The sequence below is a fragment of the Heliangelus exortis genome, chromosome 3, assembly GCF_036169615.1.
Source record: "Heliangelus exortis chromosome 3, bHelExo1.hap1, whole genome shotgun sequence".
NCBI lineage: Eukaryota > Metazoa > Chordata > Aves > Apodiformes > Trochilidae > Heliangelus > Heliangelus exortis.
The window spans coordinates 7,140,108-7,157,873 of record NC_092424.1 but is presented as its reverse complement, the minus strand read 5'-3'; positions in this window follow the sequence as shown (position 1 = coordinate 7,157,873).

Below are 17,766 nucleotides of genomic sequence, written 5' to 3'. Positions count from 1 at the left end.
AAGGCAAAAACCATGATTAGTAGATATGTTTTTTTAGTAACAGTTTTCACACATTCAATAAACTCTGATGATGAGGTAGATAGGGTTTAGAAAATTAGGATTAAAAATGTAAGAAAAAAATCTGGATCACAAGGGGAAAGTAGTAACATTTTTTCAATACAAACACCAACTTAATGAGCTGAATCATATTCAAACCACTGCCTATGAAGAGATATTTCCTGCACTCACTATGGGAACCCTGAAGCTGCTCGGATTTCATGCTGAAATCCCTAGGAAATGGGCTTTCAAAGAACTATCAAAGCCCTCACTTCATTCAAAGTCACTTTCAAACCTGTGATCTAAGTGCAGCATGGTGAACTTTTATACACATATTCGACTCTCTTTGACAAGTACTTATGACTTTGAGTTCTTGCCTGTTGGTGTTTCCTACAGAGTATCCACAGGGAAAGCAGATGCATCAGGAACAGCCAGTGAAGAGCTGCAATATGAATCCCATAAAAGTCAGCTCAGGAAAGGAGGTATCTTGATATGGGGAAGAAAGATGTGGGAACATGGGACTTTAATTCTATTCTGAGTGAGCTCTCATGTTTAATGAGTTTCACACTCTCTTTTGGGAACAGTCCTCCAGCTCTGCCTCAAAAACTCTCTAACCAGAGTGTAGATCTGGCACTTAAAATGAGATATAACTGAAAATTCTCTGCTTTTAGGTTGTTAGTACCTGATTGAAGTTTGAAAAATTCCACATTAGAACCAGTAAGATACCATTACCTTCTGCTTCAGTGGAGACTTCAGTGAAATGAAATTTTACAGGTAGCTATGTACTCAAAGCTAATAGCTAATGCTATGTACTAAAGCTATACTTTATCCTCTTTCTAAAGTACTTCAATGTGAGTCAGATTTGAATCAGAAGCTGTGTACCTAAGGTTAGCCCAATCTTATAAAACCTGCTGGAGAGGAAAGGAATATTAACATTGGCTTAGCACCATATTAATAAAAACACATGGCTTGTGGCCAACATGGACTATGGGAAAGCTGAGGAACACTGTAAAAAAAAGCCTAGAAAAGTAACCACAGGGTGAGGAATCTCATAGATGCATGCATGCAAGTTCTGTTTTAAGGGCAGAAATTACACTTTGGGCAGAGAAGAAATCTGACTCTTGGATGGTTTCTTTACAACAAGCTGCAAACCTTGACAGTGCTTCACAATGAACTGTGGATAGGAGAGGGCACAGAATTTGTACAGGCAATTTTCTGAGTTACAGAGAGCAGAGCAGCCACTCCCAGCTGTTATCTTTTATACATCCAGCCTCAGCAAAATGCCATCCAGGAATTCATTTCTCTACCAGTTAATAGCTCTAGTGATATGGAATAAATAGAATGCACTGTGGCCCCTGTATTACATTCTTTAAAATTCCTTTTCCCCATGAATTTCCTTGCTTTTGACTATTGACATATTTTGACAATTCTGTAATTTCATTTAGAGAGTGAAATTCTGTAGTTCATTTCATAAACTAAGGAATTATTTGATCTCAGTCAACTTGGTGAGTATTGCCTTAACTTTGGAAAATAGCATCACTTGTATTGCTTTAGGGCAATTCTTCACATGATTTCTAAATATTTCTTGGCATGGTAGTGGCTTCTGGTTCCTATCAACTGGCCTTGCATGCCAGGAAAAGTCATCATATTATGCCACCTAGAGGTATTCTTTCTGTCCTTATCATGCTATATCATATATTATCTAAATGACCTATGCATTAATCACTATATTATTCTGTTGTGTTTGCCTGGTGTTCCTTTGTATAGCAAACTGGATAATAGGAAAGCAGAAGGAGGGACTTTTGGAAAGGGCACGTAGGAAGAGAGGCAAAGTTTTTAAGCTGAGAGTAGATTGAGATTAAATATTAAGAAATTCTTGACTGTGAAGATGGTGAGACACTGGAACAGGTTTCCCAGAGGAATTATGGGTGTCCCATCCCTAGAAGTGTCCAAGGCCAGGTTGGAGAGGGCGTTGAGCAACCTGATGCAGTGGGAGATGTCCCTGCCCATGCAGGGGGGTTGGAAACAGATGATCCTGAAGTTCCCTGCCAGCCCAAAGCATTCTGTGATCCTTTGATTCCATGATCATGTGTATACAAAATTTAATTGAGCCAGAAATAGCAGTGCAGAAAAAAAATGCATACCTGGTTTATAGACTGGGAATGAAGACTCCCTACTGCTGAGTATATCAACAAGTTGGAAAAGCCCTCCAAGAACATCCATCATCTTTCCTTGGTTAACCAAAACAGCTCCCCCTAAATCAGAGAAGCCAAGATGGAAGTGGAGAAAGCAGGAATAGTCTTCCTCTCTGAAGCGAGACCAGCTTTACTGGGAGAAAAAGTGAACAAAATATTCCAAAGTATCTTTCTGTCAACAGAAAAGTAGAATTTGTAGTGTTTTTTACAGCCATTTCATAATTCTTAAACTTCAGATTTTTGTTACTCAGCATTTATACAGAGATTGCGTTTTCTGTTAAGGAAAAAACTTTCTTTGAGTGTCAAGAGTTTATTTTGCCTTGAATACGTAAGAAAGGAAATACATTCTAGAAAATAAGAGTATCTAAAAATGAATAAAGGTTTCCTGAAAAGCTGCAAGTGGTAAACAGATGAGAACAAGTATTCATTCAAGCATGAAAGAAAACAGCTTAGGAACAGTTATTTCCTCCATTTTAATAGTAAGGAAATGGCAACTTCTCAAAAGTTTATAGAGTGCCTCCTAACAGAGAGAGGAGATATCCTCAAGTTTGGAAAAAAGCAGAACTTTGTTCTTTTCACAGGAGAAGGGCAAGTCTGTCAGCTGGTTCTTATTTTCAATGTCCAAAAAACTGTACATCTCAGTTAATCACGTTCCAAAACCTACAACCCAATCTCTTTCTTACCTTTTGTTCTTTGTCACTTTCACCTCGGTTAGCACTGTTGTGAAGACTTAGTTAAATTTAAGTTGGTATGTTTCTGCCCAAAAGTTTCAGATTTGATAATCTGGAATTTCCAAACAATTTTGTAGAAAGAAAAAAACCTCTCAATCTGATGTAGTTGTAGCAGTTTTTTCTGGTGTTGTACAGGTACAAGCTTAATGTTTGGTGAAGATGTGGGAGGACTACAAGTATTCTGTCCTACCACTTAACCTTCAGGGGATTTTTTGTTTGGTTGGGATTTTTTTTGGTTTGCTTGTTTTTTGTTTTATTTTTGGGTTTTTTTGTTTGTGGTTTGGTGTGTTTTTTTTTTCAAATACCTCTATGAGAAGATTGTAATGAGTGATTTCTGTGAATATTCTCAAATGCATGCCCTGAATTACGTTGAAGGGATCAGCCATGAAGAAGTTGGCAGCAACAGCATCCTGTGATACAAAACAAGTTTTACATTTTGATATGCCTAAATGTTACATATATTTTTTAAACTCTGAGCTTTTTCTTCTTATCTAGAGCATTATATAACACAGAAGTCTGCGTGATTTTACAAGCTTTATATATCTCTATTTAATTTTTAACCAAAGCTTAATTTTACTTTGTTGTTTTTCTCTGTGCTTTGATCTTATCAATCCTTTTGATTGCACAAGCAGCTCGTGATCAGCTTTTGCCATTTGTCATGGATACAGAGACAGTCAGCATCTGCCCTAAAGATGAGACACATACATGACACACAGAAAAGATGAGTCTGCTTGTGATGGTCCTTGAGGCTCCAGGGCTGAACACTAATGACTCAAGTCCATCAGGAGAAGCAGTTACCTTCCTTCAAACTTCTCTGCAAAATGCTGCAATATTCTGGTTAATCCAGGGTTTCCTTAGAGTTGAGGGTTTTTTGGATAGTCCTCAGTATTAGCTGCTGCTTGCACCTCTCAGCCACAGTCTTGCTCCTTGATTTTGGTGGCTTTTTTCAGCTTGCTCCATGTGGAAAGAGGGTGTGTAGGGTGTCCCTACAGCAGCACGAGGGCTGTTGTGTCTGGGGTTGTTCTGGGGTTTTGTGTGTGGTCTGGGGGAACAGTGAAAGCCCAGAGGTGGCACCAAAAAGGATGGGCATGGGTGGGATCAGGTTGTTCATGGAGAGTCCTGTGCAATGGTCTGGATGCTCTCAGTGTCCTGCAGAGCTAGCCAGGATGCCCAGCTGCAGAACAGGGTCATACTGAATAAACACATTGAAAATCTACAGCTCAGGGATAGTAATGATAAAAATAGAAGGATGGAAAATGCATCTGTTAAGTCCTATTTTCCAACCTAACTGGGATCCATAATGCTTCTGGATCTTTCTTATTGAAAAGACAGAGACACACTGTAGGTGCCAAAGTTAGTTTGCAGACCCAAAACTAACTAAACAAAAACCTTCAGCAAAATATAAGAGGAACATGTTGTAAATCAGCAAGAAGTGTGATGTGGTTCAGTATGCTGTCTACAGCTGAAGGTGTCCCTGGGTATGTTTAATGAATGCATCCTTTTGCTAGAAGTCCTGAGATGTGCAGGTATATTTTTTAAAAGAGTTGTAAAAATCTGCCTACACCTCCCCCAGATGTCAAAAATGTCCATTTCTTTGCATTGGATTTATTTCTTAGTGAAATAGTAATCTGTGAGTTTACTGATTATTCAGCAACCAGTCAGAAAATAAACCAGAGGGAGATTAGAAATCTGTTTGCTCTCTTTCTGTTGAAATCTGAAACAAACATCAAGATGTCCTGTGAGTTACCAATGGTTTGACCAAATTGCCTGAGATGAGAAAGACAAAGAAGAGGTCTGATAGCTTCAGACTATCAATGTTTTCTCACATTGTTCCATCATTTAAACTTTGCATCATCTCCTAGTTGCTAGTAGCATCTTATAAACCTGTTCTGGTAAAACAAGTCAATAATTTGGCTGTAAATTTTCAATCATGTTTAGCTGTTCAGAGGTAAATAATTTGAGCTCAGTGTTAAGGTGAGAGTTCTTTGCATCATCAAGTACAATGCATTTTTCTCAACTTTAAGACAAAATAAGAATGGCTCCGTTACCCTGTATATCTCTATTATCTTAGCACCTCACTGATTGTACTAACAGATATTTTATTGGAAGCTATAAAAAATAAATAAATTAAAATTCTGTAATTTTTGAAAACCATCACAGTGCTCACTTACCTTCTGAGTTTTGTATTTTGTACTTTCATGAATGTTTTGAGCCACAGATAAATACTGGAACGTCATCTTTTTTTCCTTTTAAAAATATTTCTCTTAATTAGAAAAAGAAGCCAAGGTTCTCAAAAAATTTGAGACACTTGATAAAGATTGGTGTGAGGACAGGAACAGAAGAAGTAAGTAATTTTTCCATCAATACCAGCAGCATGGATAAGGGCAGGAGATGGGACTTTATGGATATTTTAGATTGAAATATTGATTTCCTTACTTAGTTGATTTACTTACTGAGTAAGTTGACTTGCTTACTATGTTACCACCAACAGATTCAGCCATGTGGGATGTCTACAGCTGTCCAAGTTGTAAAATAAACCACTTCTGCTCAAACAAGACCCCTGGTGCTTGGTGCCTCCCACCCCACCATACAGGCAGATACTCAGAGTGCTCAGGGCCCTGCCCCGCTCCCAGGAGGGTGAAGGACTGGGATGGGACCCCAGGTCATTTCTTGTCCATGAGTTTGTTTTCTGAGGTCATTCTATAAAGGTGGCTTGTAGGAAAAATGGTCACTGAACCTTCAGTTCTGTGTGCAAATTAGGATGAGTTATTAAAAGGTTAAAAGTGTATTCACAGTAATCGTATTGTCTCTTTCTGTGTGATTGAGAGCTCTGTTTCCTGAAGGCTTGTTATTAAAAGAATTGTTTCCTTAATAGATTGCATTAGGTTACGCAGCAAAGGTAAATGATGATTTATAGGCACTTTAACCACATGCTAAGACAAACGTGGTTCTACTTAAAGCCAGGGTTATATTTGGTTAAAACTTCTGAATGTAAACAATTAAGCAGAAATAATTCTTCATTAAGAGGTTTCCTGTGATTCTGAGTGTGTCAAAATGTTAGTTTCAGCTTCCCTGGCAGTCTGCCAGACAAGATTAGCACCAAGCTAGCAACATGCACTTAATACTCGACATAGCATATATATCTTAAGTACAGGAAATATAGATTCCCATCATGACTTTTTAAGGCAATTAGTTCATAGTGAAATAAAATATGAAGTGCTTCACAACTTTTGGGGGGATTTTTTTGGTGGGTTTTTTTGTTGTTGTTGTTGTTTGGTTGGTTGGTTTTTTTGACAAGTTTTTTCCAAGATTCAAATGTACATTAAAAGCAAGCATTGGAGAGACTTCATAGCTGGGAAAGAGAAAAGCATTATGAAAACCTGGGCCCTGATTTACTAATAGACTCACAGACATGTCTTGAAAACTCCATTGCTGCATGATTCTTTCCTGTGTATTTTTTTAAAAAAGTCCTGTTAGAGGAGCAGTGGGAGGATGCTGACAGAACTGAGATAAAACCTCAGAACTGTGGATGGCCTCTTTGAGCTGGAGCAGCACAGTGGAACTTACCCTTCTCAAGTGTAGCCTGGACAGAAGGAATAAATTCATTCCAGGATGACCCATATGGACAATGGAAACCTAATGAGCTGGACTTTGTATAATTCTTGCCAGCAAGATGAGGTCCAGTCTGAAAAAAGTCATTTTTTAAAAGAGAGAATGCCTGTTGTTGGAATCATTTGCAGGATAAGTCTTCCTGACTGACAGCAGATGTGAAGCAGTAGCAGCATAAGATACTTTATGAATCATACAGAACATGCCCTCATTTTGAAGCAAATATTTGGGGTAACATTATCTGGTGCTATAAACAGAATCTGTTAATGTTGATGGGAATTTGAACAGCTGCACCAGGAAAAGAATCTGGTTTTATATTTGTCCGTTTCTCCCTAGGAAATAAACTGCAAATAAACATTAGCTTTTCCTAAACCCCAGTCAAATGAAGAAGGAACAGGAATAAAATCTACATTTGGCAATTCCTGTCCTCCTTACTGTGGGTGTTGTGTGGTTATTTCTCCTCTGACTTGAAAAAATCATACTTTTGATTACACTAAATCAGAGACAGACAGATCCACTTGACACATATGAATTACCTATTTAGAAACAGCACTTCTGTAGTAATTGCTTAAATGGAGTATAAGCCTAAATGTCAGTATAACATTCATCACATATTTGTCTCATCTTTTCACAGTGTGTCATCCAATAAGTTCTTTCAAGGTCAATTTATTCTGTATTAGTTAAGATTGATTTTTCACCGATATTGACTGAAAAGTGAATTTTTTTTTTTTTTAGTGGGTAGGGGAGAAGGAGGAAGGGGGGTGGCATCATTCTAGTAAACACACACTTTTACCCAATATGGTCATATTTAACTTTGAAATTCTTCAGATTCATCAGGAGGAGGGGAAATTCCTTCTGCATTAATACCACTGCCATTATGATGAGGAAAACTGTTAAGTGTCACTTACTCAAGAACAAAACAAATCTTTAGCACTGCTCTGCCTTTTCAGTCCTGTTCTGCCTTTTCAGATACTCAGACTTCTTCCTTTGTTTTAGAAGTAATGTACAGACTTTTAGTATAGCTGGGATCCCCCTCACACCTTCCCTTATGTGTTGCCTGTCAGCCTTCCAAGAAGACAAAGTGGATGGTTTCAGGCAGCCAGCAGGTTGAGCTGTCACTATGTGTTACTGAGGACCTCCTGAAAATAGCAGGATGTAAGGTATTCATAATCAATCAGTCCTTTCTTGCTCTAACCATACTGAGTAAATGTATAAGAGAGATAAATTCCTTATGTTTTTTTTATTTGAGAAGTCTTTCTGTCAGTCCAATAGTTAATAGATGACAAAATATAATGAATAATGGCTTTGGCAGACTTTTAGTCAGAGAAACTGGAATTTTTTTATTTTTTTTTCTGTAAAATTCTAATCCAAACCAATATGGTTAGATTGCCAAAACATATTATGCATGGCAATATGTAGCAGGATTCAAGGCATGGGCTATGTGGAGATCCTGAAGTTATGCTAACAAAGAATGTTTTTGTGTAAGAAAAGCAGGAGACACAACAGAAAACAGAACAAAACAAAAAACAAACAAACAAATAAACAAAAAAGCCAGCCAAACAGAAAAACAACAAAAAAATCCAGTAAAAAGAAGTGGACAGTCAAAAAAAGAGCTTATAGCATGACCTGAAATGAACCACAGAGTCTTTGAATAATATGTATTATAAAATATGGGAATGGGGAGTAAACATTTTCCCTTCTTGTTCAATTCCTGTTGCTTTCAGAAGGATGAGACTGAAATAATCCTTTTTATTTACAGAGAATATGTGCAAAGAAATACCTGGCCCCACTATCAAGTTCTCCCATACAGAAAGAACACTCAGAAACTAATTTTGATGAATGAGTCTGGTGGAAAGGGGTAGCAATATGCTACACACAGAATGACATTTTCCCAAGGTGTAAAGAGAGATAGTTTTTAATGTGCAGCAAAATGTTGGCTCCCAAGACTCTCAATCATTTCTGAAACAGGATATGGGCATTTCTGAGAAATGACACCTTTGTAGGTCAGCTCTACCGAAAAGGCAGTCAATTGCTAACCTTATAGTTTTTGTATTTTTAGAGCTAGACTTATTCTTTTGTGTTATGGGATCTTCCTAGCAGTGCTCCTATGAATTAATTAAAAGTGCATATCATTGCCTTGGCATTTTTTCTCTCCAAAAGCAGACTATATGAAAAGAAAGTTCTTTAGAAATACCCCAGATGCCCTCTGGCTCCTATGTAATAACAGAATCAAGATCAGGCCACAGGGATTTCAAAGAAGGTTCTTTGTTATCTCCTTTTCCCAGCTAGGGCAAGGTGTGGGAAATGAACACGTTTCAGGAAACCTTTTATGATTTCTTTCTACATAGAGACAGAACTTGGCTTTGAGATAAAGAAAAGCAATCCAGAAGCTTTTCCAAGTTTTTATGGACTCCATGTCAATGGAGAATGAGTACATGTGCTCTTCCTCATGCTTTTTCCCTCTTAAATGTCCCTTCTGAGAGCTTTGGGGGACAATGCAGCATTCCACAAAAAAGGAATTCCTGTCTGACAATAAAATCCTTGCCTAGAGGTTTATGGCAGGCCTATAATGGCCTCTCTTTTCCCCAAGCAGTGAGAACTGGCCTTTAATTTAACAGACAGTGTTTTTCACTTGCTGCTTTGTTCATGAATTAGGGAGATTTTTGTTGAATAAATAAAGCATAACTGTTAGATGGAGAGTAACCATAAAGCAGAGCAACACTTGTGCTTTATGTGCTTTTCACATCTCTTATGAGTGCTTTATAACAGAGTGAATGGAATTTTTGAATAAGTGAATTATATAAATGCATTGGCACAAACTGTGCAAATCAAAGTTATATGAAAGTGAACTATTCTTAGTGTTTGCCTAAGAAAGTATGTTCTTATAGCACATAAAAATAAATAATAATTTAATAGTTTTATAAGACTAATACTGCTTGCCTCAGAAGTAATATCACTGTTAAAAATGTTCAAGTTTGCTGTAGTACAGTCAAAGTAATCACCCAGGTGCTTGCTTTGCACAAAGAGAATGGAACAGCAAAGAAACTTTCAGTATAGGAAAGGAGTAAATTTATTCCACTGCAGTGACAGAAAGTAGAAAAAGGGAGAAGTAACTTCATCAGAGTTCTGAGACATGCTGTAAGAAAACCAAGAAAATCACCAGCTTTAGTAAAGTGGGCCAGGTTGGCAGTAATTAGGAGAGGGAGAATCTGAAGAGCTGAGCTTCACAAATTTTGAAAGAAACAGGGGAACAACACTCACTAAAGTAAAAACTACTCAGTATCCACCGTAGCCAATCAAACTTGTCTAGGATAAGTACACTTGTGCATTCTGGTCTTAAAGGATTTAAAGGTTTTGAGAAGAAGAAAAGATAAGAATTAACCTTTATACTTCTATGGCTGTTCATATAGAACAGTATTTCATTAGATGTATATTAATTTTAACAAAAGCTTCACTCTTGCAAAGCTTTCGATTCATTCAGAATAGTAAAATAAAGAAAATCTAACTATATATAACTATATAATTCAGAACAGGAGCTTTAAGTTAATTCTTTCACATCCCAATGACTTGTATAGTTTGAAAGATGTTGTCAGCTCTTCAGTGAGTTCCTCAGTATTGGATTTGGAAATAGGTTACTTTCTGTCTTCCTCTCTGTCTACCTGTCTCATCATTTTAATACATATATCTAGACACTCCTTGGAGCATACAGTTCATTTTACAGTTCCTGTGGCCTAAGTAAGTGTCAAAACCCATGAGTGTTTGGTGGCAAGTCCCTAATTTGCCACATCCACTTCAGGTGCTTCCATCAAGAAAAGATCTGAAATTGTACAGTAGCAGTTGGGGTTATTTTCTGTAACAGCACATCATATATATGCAATTAATAAAAAAATACTGTCAGCAAAGTTTGCATGACACACAGTGACATGTTGGATAAAGGTACACAGAGGAATAAAAGAGAAGCTCTTCACTTCTCATTCCTGCATTGGCACAGATCTTGGTCCTTATCTCTACATCATTACAGGTACTGCATCCACTTGCACACTATTTCAAGCTATTTAATTTTTTTCCATCTTAGTAGGCTATGTTCTAGGAAATCTGCTATCATGACCTGCAATCTACCAAACCCTGCTTCTTCTCCTTATCTCATTTCCCCCCTTTTTCTCCTTTCCAAGATCCTGTAGGTAGAATCTGGGCCCAAAATTCACAGTTCCCTTTGCAAACTGGGACTCAGCCTCCTACACTAATTTGATACTTCAGAAAAACATACATATAGTATTAAGCAGCCATAGGAGTCCTCTGTTAAATAATCTTGAAGAAAGGCCATAATTAAAACATTAATCTGTGTGCAAGGTGGCAGTGTAGCCCTGGAGTACAACAGCAAGCAAGACCAACTGATGAAGGATAGAGGGATTCTAGTGTAATTATTTTAAAATTAGGTTGTGTACCTGTTAAATTAATGTAAAGAACTTTAGCATCACACTTTATAACTTCCTGTGCTCATATTAAGACACTAAAAATGTCAATGTCAATAATGATAGTGGTTGCCATTAGGAAATCCAACAGTTTTCTAGTTGGTCCCATAAGATGTTGTTAATGGCATTTTCCTATGTTTAGAGTAAATGTTTCCTCAGATACCATGACATAGAAAACCATAATGAAAACAATGTACTAAGTATTATTTATGCTGATTCAAAGGACAGAAAGCTTACACAGTAGGAAATGTACATTCACAAGTTTAAAATTCAGTCTCTTGCACTGCTACATATGGGGATCCTTTTAAAATTCCCCTATATTATTAGATAACATCCAGTTGGCTTTGCTCATGTTGTGCTGATACTTCCTCTAAAAGGTGCTGATTTTTTTTATTGCTGTGCAAAACTGCAATTTGCTTTCACCAAAGGGAAGAGCAAACTTCTTGGCCAGGTGGTAGAGAAGAGGAATTTTTTGTGGTCCACAGTATTTTGGTCAGCCTCTGGTGGTCATGTTCGCTGTGATGACAGAGATTTTATGGTCTCTTACGAAGTTTCAGAACTGTCTTTGTACATCGCTTGTATCTCAGTGCCCACTGGGTGATATCCTACACTAGTAGAATAATTTTTATTGAGCTCAGTGAGTGTGTATCATATTTTCTCAAGTATAACATTGGCTGTAGCTCCAGCTTGTGATGCAAAAGCCAAAACACCAAGTATTTATCTTAGGATGAAAAGATTGATTGCAAACAGTCAAACTATTACTCATTAGATAAGCCATCAAAGCTGGCCATAAGCATAGTTTTAGCATATTAAAAGTGCTGAATAAAATGTATTTGCTTGTAGCACCAAAGTCATGGTGCTCTCTAAATGCAGTAACATGAGGCAGCTGATTCAGCTTGGGTGGCTCAGTGGGAATTTTTTGTCTTCAAGCTACAGCAGGTGGAACACAGGAAACCAAAAGCTGGGGAATGTGTTTTATTATTTTTTATATGCAATGATTCCGTTATCAATAATGGCATTTAGTCTGGCATTTGTTGCATTCATATTGTATGTACTACACTTAGAAAGACATGAGCACGTGCATAATCAGTTATTTTATGTAATAAATAAAAGGCATTTCAGTATTCAAGGTCTATTTTTATTTTAGATCTTATTAAAACACCAATAGTAGTTCTTTATTCAAAGTAAAAAGTTTTAATGTTTAAATTTTAATCAGACTGATTCTGTTTATTATAGGCTTAATACATTCAGTTACTGAAGTTTTCAGTGGTACCTGCCAAAAGTTAGATAACAATTCAGATAACATTATAATCACCTGTAATCTCTGGTTCTTAATTTTCAGTTTCTGGCAGATCTAATTAGCTTTTATAGTCTAAAATAAATATTAGAATTCAAGAAGGAAATACAAAAGATAAGGTAGTTAAAACAGAACAAATGAGATCAGAACGGAGAATGGATGGGTGGGTTAACCCTCAGAACAATGAATGGGCAGGTTTGTCCCCATGGAGCCCGCAATGATTTTTTTAAATTATGAAAGTCAAAGCATTCATGCTCTTGGTGCCAATTTTAGATGTAGTATACATGAATCTGGATCCACTGATGCCAAGAAAGTAAACTTCCATCAAGCTAAAATTTGCTACACTCTGCTCATCATCAGGATAAACCAAAGGTTCTGTAGTAAAGGCACTATACCTAGAAATAGAGTTGAAGAGAGTCACTGACCCTGTGTAACCCCATTAACATCAATGTACATCTTTTCATGTGCTTTGCGAAACAAGGCCAGTGTTTGGGTTTTGCTGTTTTGTTTTGTTTGACCTGAACAAAAGAAATAAGTTTGCTTCTGCAAAAGGAGTGTAAGATCACAGAAAAGAACTTCAAGCAGGTTTCACTCATCTGTTCAGTTGTCTAGATGATGCCCCAACCATTTATACCAGCTTTTCATTGAATTTATTTCCTATTAAAAACATCTCAGAAGATTCTCCAACATTCCCTTCTCTTACTTCATCATCTGTACTATCACAAAGCTTTTTCCAGCCCAATCTCAGCTTCACTTTCTCTAATTCAAGACTATCACTTCTTTGCCTGTGGCAAAAGGGTTTATTTCTTTCCTTTACAGATTAAATTACTTTCTATATCTTTGTCTTTTTTGTTTAGTATGCTAAACAACCCCAGTCCTTAGAAGGTCATTTTTTTCCTAAAATTCTGGCAACTTTTGCTGTTTGGATGCTGTCTCAGTGGTTCAGCACCTTTTTTAAAAGTGAGGGTTAAAGTTGAAGTTTAGTAAAGTCAGATGCTCACTTCATTTGTATCTTCCTTACACATCCAGTAAGATTGTTTCCTTTCTGAAGAGGCATCACAGCTGATACATGTCTGATTTATGAACCATGATCACCTCTGTAGTCTCTAGTTTTGGAAAGTGTTGTATAAAGATATTGTGTGAGTTGTGTCCTCCACATTGTCCCTCCATTTCATTTGAAAATGAAAAAGAATATTATTGTAGTTCTGAAACAATAAATGAAAGACTTGACTGTAACCATACCCAGAAGCACAGGCCTCTGCTCTGATAGTGACCCACTGGTAACCAACCACTGCTCCAAGAGCTTTTCCACCCACCATATGTTTGTACCTTGCCTTAGAGATTGTAATGGGAAAAAATGTCAGATATTAATGAAAATATAGATGTCCTTGCAGAGTTCTCAGAGGTCAGTAATTCTAATGGCAGACAACACCCATCAAACAGACAGAATATGGTATTTGAAGTTTTCTTTTCTGTAGACTTTTCATACAGTTGATTAAAAAATCTTGGTTATGAGGTCTACATGGGATTTATTGTTTTCAAGTTCATAAGCATCAAGGTCAGGGGTAACAGATTTGCAAATGAGCTGCCTTTGGACTCTATCCCAGTTACTATATCTGTGAATGAACAGTCTCAAACCAGAAATATTAATTTACATTTACTATTCATAATTATTTGAGAAACTGCTGGCAGCATCACTTTAGACAAGTAAATTGCCTGTGACTGATTCCAATGTGAACTATATATTCATAGCATATCATGTGATCATCAAATCACTCTGTTTATAGAGAAAGGCTCCATTATTTCCTTTGTTTGTCCCTCAGCTATTGCAACTGTGCAGGTCTTTTGCATGAATAATGAGGAAAGGTTGGAGTTTTGTTGATCATTGAGCAATGGGGTATGGGGGGGCCTCAATAGCACTAGCTCAGCAGGTGTCACAAAAATATTCAGAAATCCCATCATTCTACATCCACCCTGCTCTGCTCCTGGATGGGTGTTGTGTTTGGGGTTCCATTTGCAGATCTGCCATCTGTGCCAGATTCTGCCACAAGCAAATTTTATTTCTGAATACAACTCTGTTTGCTGTGCTCTGCCTGCATCGAGGTGTCCTTTGCATGCACTGCAATTATGGGTAAAAAATGTAGGAAGAATTACAAATAGCAGCTGCAGAGAGGCAGGTAATCCAGGTCAGCTCCTGGTGTGCATTAGCAATGGAACCAATCTGCAGTGATGGATTTTGTCCTCAGAGAAGCTGTGCTAAGCCCTGCTCGCTGAGAGTATTTCCCACTGCTGCAGGAAATTTTCATACTAAGTTGGCAATCGAATCTAGAAACAGAGAATACCTGTTTCAGTTTGATAAAGAAGCCTTTTTTTTCTTTTTTTTTTTTTTTCCTGCAGCCAGTTTCTGTCATACTGAAAATGAATCTTGCAAGTAACATTTATGCTGCTCATAACAGATGATGAAAATATGGATCTTATTTAAAACAAGTCATTCTTTATGTCATCCTTAGACCTCATCAGGGGATATACCATTTGGCTAACAAGGTGAAAAAGTCTTTAAGATCATCTACAAAAATCAGTCAACCACCCCAAAAGTTTCTACCTTTCAAAAACAAGGCAACAATCATACCTGAAATACTAATAGCCAATTTGGGAGCAGGCAGGAGCAAACTATAATTATAATGTGTAATTTACCATAACACTAACAGACACTTCAGGAAGAGATGACAATCTGCCAGAGATCTTTTAGGAATACATACAAATGCTAAAATCCACCTACAGTGTAGAGTCAGCAGCCTGTAGTAGTTGTAATTTGCATGAACTCAGGGTAGTTTTATAACACTGTCAAAACGAGTAATTACAGAAATTACCATGACATTTTTGCTCTCTTTTTAGTATGATTCTTACAGTTACACCAATACTCATGATATTTGATGGAAAAGCAACCATTAAAGGGGCAAAAAGAATGTTAAGGGATTTCAAGAAAAATATCATGTTGTCACTGCACTAACTCACAAGACCCCTTTCTGTTCTGGGGATTGCTTGTAATCCTGACTCCCATCATAAAAAATAATAGAATTAAAAAGTGTAAAAGAAGAGTGACTAAAGTTAGGCAATAATTTTCACATAAGGAAATATTTTTCAAATGTGGCTGCATTTCTGAAAAAAATTGTGAAAAAAGTGAAAAAAACTGTGAAAAAAACTGTGAAAAAAAAGTGAAAACTGGAAAAAGTGAGTTGTACAGATTTCTGCAGTCCTTGGTACCACGAGTGTGAACAGAGAACAGGCAATGACTGTTCAGCCCCTGTCATCAACACACTGGTATAATCCTAAACAAACAAATATAGATGCTTCTTTCAGAGGGTTAAAATGAACTTTCTTGTCACAGAATATCGAGGTTGCTGAGAGTCTGCACAGAGTGATTATACTATAAATATTAAAAAAAAACCAACAACAAAAACCAGATGAAGCAAAAAAAGCCAAGGCTATTATACACAAAGATCTTCTTCTAGCCCAAAATAACCCTAAACTACAGCCTGCCCTGTTCTGAGGGTCTTCAGTCATCTGCTATTCACAGCTGTAAGAGAGGTCAGAGACAATTTTGGTTTTAGTGACCATGTGGTTCTTCTCTTGTCTTAACAGATAAGAACTGTCAGCCCCAGCAAGAGCCTTGACCCTGCTCTGCTCAGCTCTGCTGACCTTGTCCTTACTGTTTCATAGGAAATTCAAGTTTAGCCTTATCTCCTCTGCTGGCAAGCAGCAATTTTCCTGCCAAGAAAGCCCTGCAGGTGTGTGACCTAAGTGAGGAAGTTTAAAGCCAGGTGGGAAAGAAAGGCTTACTGAAACCTCAGTGCTAAGCAGTGCACAGAGTACAGTATCAATTCTTAACAATTTCAAGGCTTTATTAAATCCACATCTGAGAATGGGCTTGGATGTAAACGATGTCACTGTGATACCACAATTTGGTTTGGTCCTTACTATGGAGACTGATGACTATGTAGGCCTGCACCAACTTTCCTGGTTTAATCAAAAGTTGGCTTTTGGCTTGAAAAAAAAGAAAACCTACAGAATATTTTGTATTCTTTTCATCAGGTTTCTAGATTTGATTTATTGGGTCAAATTCTGAATTCTCTCCACAGTCCTCTGGCAAAAAAGCCTTTAGAAATATACTCAAGAATTAAATTGAGTTTCTCACCTAGTACAAGTAAAGGCTTTTTAGAGTGTGAGAAAGGAGAAGCAGGACTTGGAGTCTGATTGTATGAACTGAGAAACTTTTTGTTTAAAAAAAAATGATCTTCTTACATCTAGTGCTGATATGTAGAGGTTATACAGAATATACAGCATATTAGAAACACTCAGCTCAAATGACATGAAATCTTAGTTTGTTCTGATAGGCTGTTTTTTCCCTTCCCTTCCCTTCCCTTCCCTTCCCTTCCCTTCCCTTCCCTTCCCTTCCCTTCCCTTCCCTTCCCTTCCCTTCCCTTCCCTTCCCTTCCCTTCCCTTCCCTTCCCTTCCCTTCCCTTCCCTTCCCTTCCCTTCCCTTCCCTTCCCTTCCCTTCCCTTCCCTTCCCTTCCCTTCCCTTCCCTTCCCTTCCCTTCCCTTTCCCTTCCCTTCCCTTTCTCTTCTCCCTTTTTTTTGGAGAGAAGCCATAACTTTAAATATTTAAAGGTAGTACAAAATTATTCTTTGGAGAGGGAGAAAATCAGGGAATATTTTTAGAAGAGCCGTTACTTGTCATCTGTATACACATTTCACAGAATTTATTACCAAACCATGTAATGAAAGTTTACATTTAAAAATGAGAGGTTGCTGCCAATTCTCAGGAAAATTTGACTCAAATTTAAAATCTCAGTGAGAGCTGGCCCTCCAAATACTTTTGAAGATGTGACACTGTATGCTTCTATATGCTATTTGGCACACACCACATTTAAGAGCAAATTCTTATTATTTATCACTGCACAAGAAATATTTCCTGAAGATTATTTTTTCTGCTTGGCTAAAATTTACTCTTCGTTTAGGACAATTAAAACTGGATGAAAGTAATAACAACCATTTACACTTTGTAACCATATTTTACCACTGTCCCTGATTTAAGGTTTGTAAATTAACTCTGGGCAGAGCTGCTTCTTCACTGGTTCACCTGCAAAGTCAGGCTTTGGGCCATGGTGGATGCTTTTTGTTGCACCTCTGTGAGGGCACAAGGATAAAATGGAACACTGAAAAATTCCATTTGGCTACCAACTCTGACTTGCATAAGTTTGGTGAAAGAAGCCTTGTCCTGAACACTCCTGTCTCTCTCTGGTCCTGATATTAGGTTTTCAAAGACTCAGCTGCCTTTTGTTTTCCCTCAGTTTGTATCACTGGGAAAAAACACTGAAGTTCTTCACCAGGAGTTTCCAGGTCACTGCTCCCCTTCCGTGGAGA